The sequence below is a fragment of the Macaca thibetana genome, chromosome 6, assembly GCF_024542745.1.
Source record: "Macaca thibetana thibetana isolate TM-01 chromosome 6, ASM2454274v1, whole genome shotgun sequence".
NCBI lineage: Eukaryota > Metazoa > Chordata > Mammalia > Primates > Cercopithecidae > Macaca > Macaca thibetana.
The window spans coordinates 124,048,366-124,058,708 of NC_065583.1; positions in this window are offsets into that span (position 1 = coordinate 124,048,366).

The window sequence follows — 10,343 nt, forward strand, 5'->3', positions numbered from 1 at the left end:
TGCATTCTGTATGAAATTGGAGTATTTCTGGGATAACATGGTGAGATATATGGTGGTAATCCACAAACACAAAAATAAAAGCCCAAAAAAAAAAAAAACAAAAAACCCTCAGGTAAAGTATTTCTCTCTCTTCAGCTGTCTCATTAGCCCTGGCTGTGGATGGTCCTAAGACAGGCTAGCCAGAGTAATTCAATGGCCACAAGTGGTTTCTCCCCCAGAGTGCTGGTTTGAACTGAATGAGACTGGCCTGTTGACTAGAAATCTAATACCTCAGTCCAGGCCTACTTTCCTAGAACACTCTTCACTTAGTAACAGGTCCAAGACACAACTATTAAGTATACATCTGGGTCCTGTCCCTGTAGGAAAGGGTTTTCCTTGCAGTCTTGCCTGTAGCCAGAAGCAGCCTGTTGACTAATGATAGCTTTTAAATGAATTCATAGAAAATTTTAGCAAATAGGCTCTATAAGCTTCTATGAGAGGGATAATGCTTTTAAATACATGGCGTGAAGGGGAATATTTAAATAAAAAGGCACTGAGATTCTGACAGTAGAAACCATAATTCTGCATAAGCATTCCGAGAATGAAAAGTCAGCCACTCTTCAGGTCAGTGTGGATTTTGCCAGTTGTTCAATCTAGACATGAACACCAGGGCTACCCAGCCAGCATTAGTGCCTAGAAAGGACCCCCAAGAAACTCTTAACTGCCACGGTCAGAATCGAGACTAGACATTGTTGCTGGGGGTGCAGGACCGCTCCTCTTCAAATGAACCAGAAGACCTTTCTGATCACCTGCTGGGGGCCACATGCCGGAGCAGGGTGTCCAAAGGTGAGCAAATACATGCCATCTATGAAGTGTTTACTGTGGGTTATGAAATCCTAGAAACTTATGAGGTAAATACCTGCACCATTTACAAACGCAGGCTCCAAGAGGTTGAATAACTTGCCCAGGGTCATGTGGTTGACAAACAGTGGAGTTCCAACTCCAACCTGATCCAAAGTCCGCATTCTTTGATGTGTACGCCAATTGTACCCAACCACTTAAGCAAAATCCTTGATGATGTCATGCCCTGGCTAACTTGTGGAGAATGCACATCTGCTTCCCAGGCCCTTCAAACTCCTCTGAGGTTCTCTTCCCCTCGTCGTCTCCCTCCCCACCACCCTTGTTTGTGAATATGAGGCACCTCATGCCCTCAAGCAGCCCCCTGCCACTGCCTACCTTGAGGTGTCCTAACTGAGCCCAGAGCAGTGTTTCTCCTTATGCCCTCAAGGTTTACTCCTCGGCCGGCTCCCCACCCCTACTAGCACATACATTTGCTCTGACCCTATAGAGCAACACCTGGCAAAGACGTCAATGTGTCCCACTTTCCTGAGAATGCACCCTCACATGACCCCTAGAGTCTCATTCTTCTGGCCAAAGAAAGACTCCTCTAATGGTGGAATCTAGCCCATGGCAACTAGTGACAGGAGGATCTCTGGCAGGGGCCTTTCCTGGGTGCTCAGTCCACGATCCAGTCCCAGGTGGTTCTGTCGGCAGACTTCCCCGGGCCTGCTGCCTAGCGCAAGCACCTGTCCCAGCCTGCCTCACCTTCACAATGCCGCCAGCCACTCCACTCCATCTCCTGCCACTCCCAGAGGGGCTGCCTGCTGCTGTCCCGCTGTGCTAACCTCATTCCCCATGCTTGCTTTCTGTCCTTTTGGGGCCTCGCTAGACCTTTCCAACCCCCTAGCTCCACACTTTATAGTTTCCGGAACATACTGAGTTTCTTCTAACCTAGCCCATGCACATGATTTCCTCTCATAGAATGTTCTCCAGTCCCTAGTTCCTGTTAAGCTGGGAAATTCTTACCGGTTCACCAAAAATCAACTTAAATAGATACCCTCTTCAGGGAAATCTTCCATTCTCCTCTCTCCTTCCCCCTGAGTTAAGGGCCTTCTATACCCTGACACATACTGCTGGGCCTCTGGAGAGAGGCCCCGGCTCAGTCCTCTCCTGGCCCAGCATAGTGCTTGGTGTTTGGCAGAGCTTGCTTATATGAAGAGGTAAGTGGGTGAATAAACAGGTTATTTTTAATTTAAAAAAATGTTTAAAATATGTCTCAGGTTTCATCTAATCCAGAGTTGCACAGTGCCATGGGCAGTCAGGAATCTGCCTCGTTTGCACCTCCAACCTGGGATCATTTCCTGATTCCCATCCCACCCTGGCTACAGGCAAGAGCTTCCCCCACCCCCACCGAGAGAGAGTCTTGCTCTGCTGCCCAGGCTCAAGCAGTCCTCCTACCTCAGCCTGCAAGTAGCTCAGACTACAAGTAGCACTGCCATGCCTGGCTAATTTTTCTTTCTTTCTTTTTTTTTTTTTTGTAGACACAGGCTCACTGTGTTGCCCAGGCTGGTCTCAAATGCCTGGCTTTAAGCCATCTTCCATCCTTGACCTTCCAAAGTGCCGTGATTATAGCTGTGAGCCACCATGCCTCGGCAAGAGCTTTCATTTGAAGCAAAATACATACTCAATCCAAAAGCAAAAATTTAGAGAAAATTAAAGTTGGATGGATCCTTACTAATCATTTTGTCCAAACTCCTCATCCTGGACAAGGAAAATGAGGTCCAGAGAAGAGGGGCCAGTAAACTTTCCAACAGCACAGGAGAAAAGGCTGGGTTTGTGGGTTATAAAAGGACAGCACTGCCCTTTGGGAAGTTACTGTCTAGCGAGGAAGACGGAGTGAACCAGGATCAGGCTCCGCCTTAAGAACACATCGGAAAGTGCAAGCAGGCTCGGGCCACACAAAGCAGACTACGACTAACCCCTGGCCAAACACCAGGCAGCCCCAAATACAGAACAATCCCCCAATTCCTCAATGAGAAGATCCTAAGAAAAGTTTTTGGACAACTTAACTGTGTAAGCCTTACAGATGTTGATTAAATAGATGTCTGCCTATGATCTGTATTTTAAGTAAGATGATGTGGAACAATGCAGAAATACAGAATTGATTTTTTTCACTCGTACCTCATGATAGTTCCATGCAACTCTTCACCTGCAGTTGGACACTGAGGTCCTTCCTCATCATTACCAGATCCCCTTTGTGAATCATCGGCACAGGTTTTGGGAGCTCGTTCCTAACATTTCTATCTAGTTGTGTGAGAGACAGCAGACGATGCTGTCATGGAAAACAGTATTCAAGCCTTAAGTATCCACTTTTATCTTAAGAGACTTTCCCCCATCCCAGTAATGTAACCTCTTATCATTTTGCTTTTTAAAATGGTCTTTAAAAAACTTTACACTGAAATCTAACCTAGTTAATATTGAGATCATATCCCAGGAATAATGACTAAATCCCTGTTCTATGACTTTGTCTCCTTTTATGCCAGTTCCTTCTGGTGATCTCCATGAGCCTCTCGAAATTAAAAATTAACATTGGATGACGTCATTTTGGTGAATGGGTCTTTCACAAACAGAACTTTTGTGTTTAAATAATGAAGAGAGGCCAGGTACAGAGGCTCACGCCTGTAATCCCAGCATTTTCGGAGGCCGCGGCAGGTGGATGACTTGAGGTCAGGAATTTGAGACCAGCCTGGCCAACATGGTGAAACCCCATCTCTACTAAAAGTAAAAGAATTAGCCCGGCTGACTGAATTAGGGGACTGCTTGAGGGCTTGGTGGTGTGTGCCTATAATCCCAGCTACTTGGGAGCCTGAGGCAGGAGAATCACTTGAACCCAGGAGGTGGAGGTTGCAGTGAGCCGAGATCATGCCACTGCACTCCAACCTGGGTGACAGAGTGAGAATCTGTCTCAGAAAAATAATAAATAAATAAACAAGAAGAGAGAAACTGTGATATGAGAAACTTTGTAAGTACTTTGCTAAAGGACTCCCTCTTTTTGGGGGAAAGATTTTTCAGAAAACATTTTACGTTCAGGCAAAAAGCTGTGCTCATCTGGGATGCCCTCTTCTGTAGAATTTTGTCATGCAGGCATGAGCTGGTGACGAGGAGAGCCAGCAGTGTGCACAAACTATTTTCAATTAATGTTGCCTCAGTTCTCTGGGTCAGACTAAACTATAATTCCTATTGTTACAATGAGACTTATATTTCAGGACTGGCCACAAGAATTTTGGTTGACCTCTGAGCAACATCCAGATATTCCCTGCCCTCTTCCAGCCCTTTGCCAAAGATGTGACTTCAAGTAAGGAGGATCCCTCAGTCCTCGTATCTCCATCAGCCCCAGCAGGGACACAGATGAGTTTATCTACAACCCATGCTCAAGTGCTCGTGGGGAGGTCATCTTACAGTCCTGCTCCCAGGACAGAAATGAATGCCCAAGCTGGCACCTAATCATAGACCTCTGACCTTAATTGAGGCAGGTTCAAAAGAGACGTCTAATCACCACCTTTTCTTTGAGACACAGACTCACGCTGTGGCCCAGGCTGGAGTGCAGTGATACACTCTTACATAACTGCAACCTCGAATTCGTGGACTGAAGCAATCCTCCTGCCTCAGCCCCACAGGCAACTGGCACTGCAGACGTGGGCCACCAGACCTGGCTCATTTTTTAAAAAAGCTTTGTAGAGACAGGGTCTCACTATGTTGCCCAGGCTAGCCTCAACATCCTGGCCTCAAGCGATGCTCCTGCCTTGGCCTCCCAAAGTGCTGGGATTACAGTTGTGAGCCACTGTGCCCGTCCAACCACAACCCAACCACAAGGCAACATCAAACAGGTTTCTGTCTTCTCCAATAGAGTCATGTGTGAATGTAAGCCAGCCCCATTTCCAAACCAGGAGGCTTTCTTTGTGCAGATAATTCTGCAGGTGTCAGATTTTCTCCTGATTCCATGATAAACGAAAGGTCACAATCTGGTGATGTCAAAGGGCCTCCCGTAGCAGAGAGAAGAGTAAGAAACACAGTGGGTGAGCCAAGAGAGGTACCCAGGGCACACAGTCATGGGAGGCACTCAGTGCCCTTGGCCGACCCCGAGAGCAAGCACCTCCTTCTGTTGTGAGCCCTAGACTCGCCCCAGTCCAGGCCCTGCTTGGTGACGATGTCATCAGCTGGGGAGCTGGGCTTTCTGTCATTCATCCCATGAGATGGGGACTATTCCAGTTCTCACATTTCTTGTCTTTGAGATTATTGTGGCACCTACTTGAGGAATGGACTAGAGAGGGTAAGCCTGGGACAGGACACTACTCACGAGCACTTTTCTCATCGGAGTGAAGTCTGAAGGGGGCTGAGGCCAGGAGGAAAATAGGAAATCTAAGCCAGCTCAGGAGCAGCGCTGCCAGATGAGGCGACTGGTTAGCTGAAGGCTCCAGGGAAAGAGAGGGGCAACGAGCCAGGGACGCGAAGGAAGGGTAGCTGCTCCCAAGCCTGGGGATACCATGTCCAAGGAGAAGCATCCTGCAGAGGGTGAGGGAGGCCTGAGGCTCCAGAAACCAGGTGGCGCCTCCCCTCCTGAGGAGGCCTGTGCGTTGCTTGCAGAGGCTCATGCGGTGTCCACGCCACGACTCTGGCTGTGTCTACCAGAGGTGGGGAGGGAGGGTTTCTAGATTGTGGGACTGGCCTGGGACCCTAACAATGGCATCTCCAGATGAGCACTAAAGGCAAATAGCTGAGAAATAGCTCATTTCCTCTTTTTGGACAATTCTAGACAATCCCCTGCCCAGCTTCTCCTCCATGCCTCCTCCTTTATTCCAGCGCCACCGCCTAGCCTCCCCCAGGCCTGCCGTGAGGTTCTGGGGTCCTCCAGCCTGGGCAGACCCCTTCTTGTTTGTGGAGAGTATCAGGAAGGTGACCCTGAGAGAGGGCTGGAAAATAGGGGACTCTTGCCCTAGACACTCACAGCTGGGTTCATACTTCCCCAGAGTCCGCCCCTCCCCTGGCCCCACACGGAAATGAAAACCAATGCAAAGCCGCCCTTTAGAAACAGCATGGGCTTTTCTCACCTCAGTTACCTCATCTGTGGTGATGACGACAAGCGCCCCTGTAATTCCCCCCGCGCTCACCATGTGCCAAGCACCATGTGCAGCAGACAGTGGTAGAAAGAAGTGGTAGAATCATGGCTTCATTTCACTGCCCCAATTGTTGTGGTGATACTATTTCACCCATTTTACAGATAAAGCAACTGAGGCTTAGAGAGGTTGAGGAACTCGTGGAAGGCAACAGAGGAGCAGGGAGCAAAGCTGGGACTTAAAATTTGGTCTGACCCCAGTGCTCCTGCTTCAAACGACTACATTCTACCTTCAAAATAGGGGAGCACTGGACTGGGCTCAGTGGCTCACGCCTGTACTCCCAGCACTTTGGGAGGCCGAGGTGGTGGATCACCTGAGGTCGGGAGTTCGAGACCAGCCTGACCAACACAGAGAAACACTGTCCCTGCTAAAAATACAAAATCAGCCGGGCGTGGTGGCGCATGCCTGTAATCCCAGCTACTCGGGAGGCTGAAGCAGGAGAATCACTTGAACCCGGGAGGTAGACGTTGCAGTGAGCCGAGATTACACCATTGCACTCCAGCCTGGGCAACGAGCAAAACTCTGTCTCAAAAAAAAAAAAAAAAAAATAGGGGAGCACCGACTCCAGAGCTGGCCAGGCTGGGATTAAACAAGATAGTCTTTGAAAAACACATAGGCTAGTACCTGGTGCGTGTTATGTAAATACGTGCTCTGCATTTTGTGTTGCCAAATCTGGCAACAGGATCCGCCCCCATCTCCACCAGCTTCCCTGGGCTTTGCTTCCCACTGCGGGCACCTGCAGCTATCTTTCCACAGCTTCCCTCGGGCTACCTGAGCCTGACTCCGGGCCTCCAAGCACACAGTCGAAGGTGCCTGGAGGTTTCATACCCTGTGGGGATGGCTGTTACTAATGACTGAGGAGCTTAGGAGTGTGACAGCCCAGGCCCCTTGCCTGGGGAGGACACACGCCGAGGACTGAGTCACTTACCTCCAGCATCATCTGGGAATGAGACTGGTGCTGCCCTGCAGGGCTCTGCCTGAAACCCCACCCTGCCCTGGCATCTTCCCCTCCTCTCAGGCCTCCCTCACTCGCTCACCAGTTTCTCTTGGGAATATGCCCTGGATGAATTAGTTACACCTGGATGTTTGTCTCAGGATTTGCTTTTGGGGGACTTAACCTGAGATTCCATTCCTAACCTCATCCCTGTACAAATACAGCATTCAGAATTGGGACACTTTGGGCGTGGCCCGATACCTTCGGTGACAGTGGGAAGGTGTTCACAGGAGGGTCCAGGTGATGGTTGGACACAGAACCACCCAAAGCGTCAGATTCACTCACCAGACCTCATTTTAGCAAACTCCAGCAGGGCCCATCAGGATTACCTGTCAATGCGTCACACCACCCAGTCTGGGACCAGCTCTAACAAGAAATATGGACGAGGGGAAACCACGGCTGGGTCCTGTCAGCCTGCAGGTGCCTTCCTGCCTCTCCACCCACAGGCCAAGTTGACCCCAACCCCATGCCCTCCACCTGGGACCACCCTGCTTCCAAGTAAGTAGCAGTTCCCTGAGTGGCCTCCGCAATGGTCTCCAATTAGATGCTAGCAGGGTATTTGCATTGCAACACTCAGCCAGAGATATTCTATCCAGCTGGCAACAGAGAGGCAGGCTCCCAGGCCAGTGATATGGTTTGGCTGTGTCCCCACCCAAACCTCATCTTGAATTGTACTCTCATAATTCCCATGTGTTGTGGGGAGAGACCAGGTGGGAGATAATTGAATCATGGGGGCAGTTTCCCCATACTGTTCTCGTGGTAACGAATAAGTCTCACCAGATCTGATGGTGGTGTTTTTTTTTTGTTTTGTTTTGTTTGTTTGTTTTTTGTGATGGAGTTTCACTCTTGTTACCCAGGCTGGAGTGCAATGGCACAATCTCAGCTCACTGCAACCTCCGCCTCCCAGGTTCAAGTGATTCTCCTGCCTCAGTCTCCTGAGTAGGTGGGATTACAGGCATGCACCACCATGCCCAGCTCATTTTGTATTTTTAACAGAGACAGGGTTTCTCCATGTTGGTCGGCTTGGTCTCGAACTCCCGATCTCAGGTGATCCGCCACCTCAGCCTCCCAAAGTGCTGGGATTACAGGCGGGAGCCACGGCCTCTGGTTGATCTGATGGTTTTATACAGGGTTTCCCCTTTCACTTGGTTATCCTTCTTTTCCTGCCTGCTGCCATGTAAGACATGCCCTTTGCCTTCCACTATGATTGCAAAGCTTCCCCAGCCACGTGGAACTGTGAGTCCAGTAAACCTCTTTCCTTTATTAATTACCCAGTCTCGAGTATGTCTTTATTAGAAGTGTGAGAAGAGACTAATACAATTAGCTTTGTTATTTTAGAATTTATAAATGTTATCACACTTGTAAACATGCCGTGAGTTAAGTTAGCTTCCCACCTGTTAAGTTAGCTAAGCCCTGACTCTGACAAGGGACTCAGCCTAAGGCATTAAGATGCTCTCACAGGGAAGGTGCCCATCTGGAAGCCCTGCAAGTCCACTCTGCTGTCAGCAGCACAGTGACGGGTCACCCATGCTCAGTCACCCAGGCTGGAGTGCAGGCCTCAGGGGTACCGTCCTGAGCTCCTTCACTCAGGGCTCTCCCAAACAAGGAGGTCAGGAGGATTTGAAGGATGATATTCAGGACTCCTGGGGTTTTCATTTTGTTTTGTTTTTTGGAAGATTTTGTGCCGGGCTCAGTGGCTCCATGCCTGTAATTTCAGCACTTTGGGAGGCTGAAGCAGCAGGATTGCTTGAGGCCAGGAGTTCAAGACCAGTCTGGTCTGAGTAACAAAGCAAAACCCCCATCTCTAAAAAAAAACCAAAACAATCAGCTGGGTGTAGTGGCATAATCCCAGCTATGTGGGAGGCTGAAGTGGGAGGATTCCTTGAGCCCAGTAGATGGAGGTACAGTGAGCCATGATCCCACCACTGTACTCTGACCTGGGCCACAAAGTTAGACCATGTTTCTAAGAAAAAAAAGACTTTTAAAAAAAATTTCTTGTTTTATATTTTTGGTGGGGAAGGGGTACTGAGGGGATAAGGATCTAGAAAAGAGTGAAAATTCTGATATATGATGGGAAAACACTGCTTTGGGTTCAAGAGAAGATGCCTTTGGACAGCACATTCTCCCTTTGGTTAAAGTAAGGTGTTCTCTGGAACCAGCCCCTGAGATGTCATGAAATCGTCAGTTTAGGAGGCTGCTCTCTTACCATCAGGAAGGAAATCGGCATCCTGCATGCCTGTCATTTTTCCTGGAACTCATAGTTTTTCCTGAAGGACAACAAAGTCTGGCTGATAAAACGCTTGGGAGGTATTTGACATCCAGAATCCTTAGCATTTGCTGACTCATAGGGAAAACTGCAATTTTGTTTCTAAGTAAATACATATTATTCTTTCAAAAGGCCAACTGGAAGTGTTTTGTGTCCAGTGGCTTGTTTCCTGTGAAGGAACATTTGAAATCAAGTCCCTGGGAGATGTGTGAGGTGCACGTATGCAGTCGTGGTTTTGACTAAACCAGCACCCTAGGCTTTTCACTAACTGGGGTACACCTTCATGGACCCCTGAGCACTGCACAAACTGCAGCACTTGCTAATCCTGAAGAATTCTGAATTCAGATGAAAGTTCATTTGGACCTTACTATTATTGGACTTTCCCTTATTCAGCCTTCCAGGGGCCCGCTCTTGAGGTTCTGATGGGCCAAGGCCTCCACTGGCCCAGTCAGCCAAGGCAGCCCCTGGTTCTACCCCTAGAGCCTGCTCCTCCTGTTCTCTCAGGATCCTGTCCCTGCAGAGCAAGGCCTACGGGAATCCAGCTGGGCCAGGGACCTGGGATGTCTAATTCTAGGGGCACTGTTAGTGAGCCCCCTGGGCCATGGATCTAAGGCCAGGTTTTCTAGGCTCTATAGCTTTGACAACAATAAGATGAGATTTTGATGGGTTTCTGGGCTCAGTTCCCATCAAGCTCCCGTTGGGTTCTGATCTCACGTAAGACTATATGGCCACAGTCTTCTATGGGCCAGGAACTCCTAAGAGGACAAACCTGGCATCTCAGGAGAAAGTCCCCACACAGACAGGGAGGCTTTAGTTGGGGCCTTCATGCTATGCGGCCCAGGCCCTGCAAGCAGAGCAAGTGTGACTGTAGAACTGAGAGACGCAACACTGAGAGCCAGCCGTCTGTGCTGGTCCACGGACGGAGGAAGGAGCCGCAAGCCAAGGAATAAAGGCATCGCCTAGGACTGAAGGAGGCAAGGAAGACTCTTCCCTATGGCCTCCAGAGGGGAACACAGCCCTGCCAACACCTGGACTGTAGCCCAGTGCGACTTCCAACCTGCAGAACTGTGAAATCATCAATTCCTGTTGT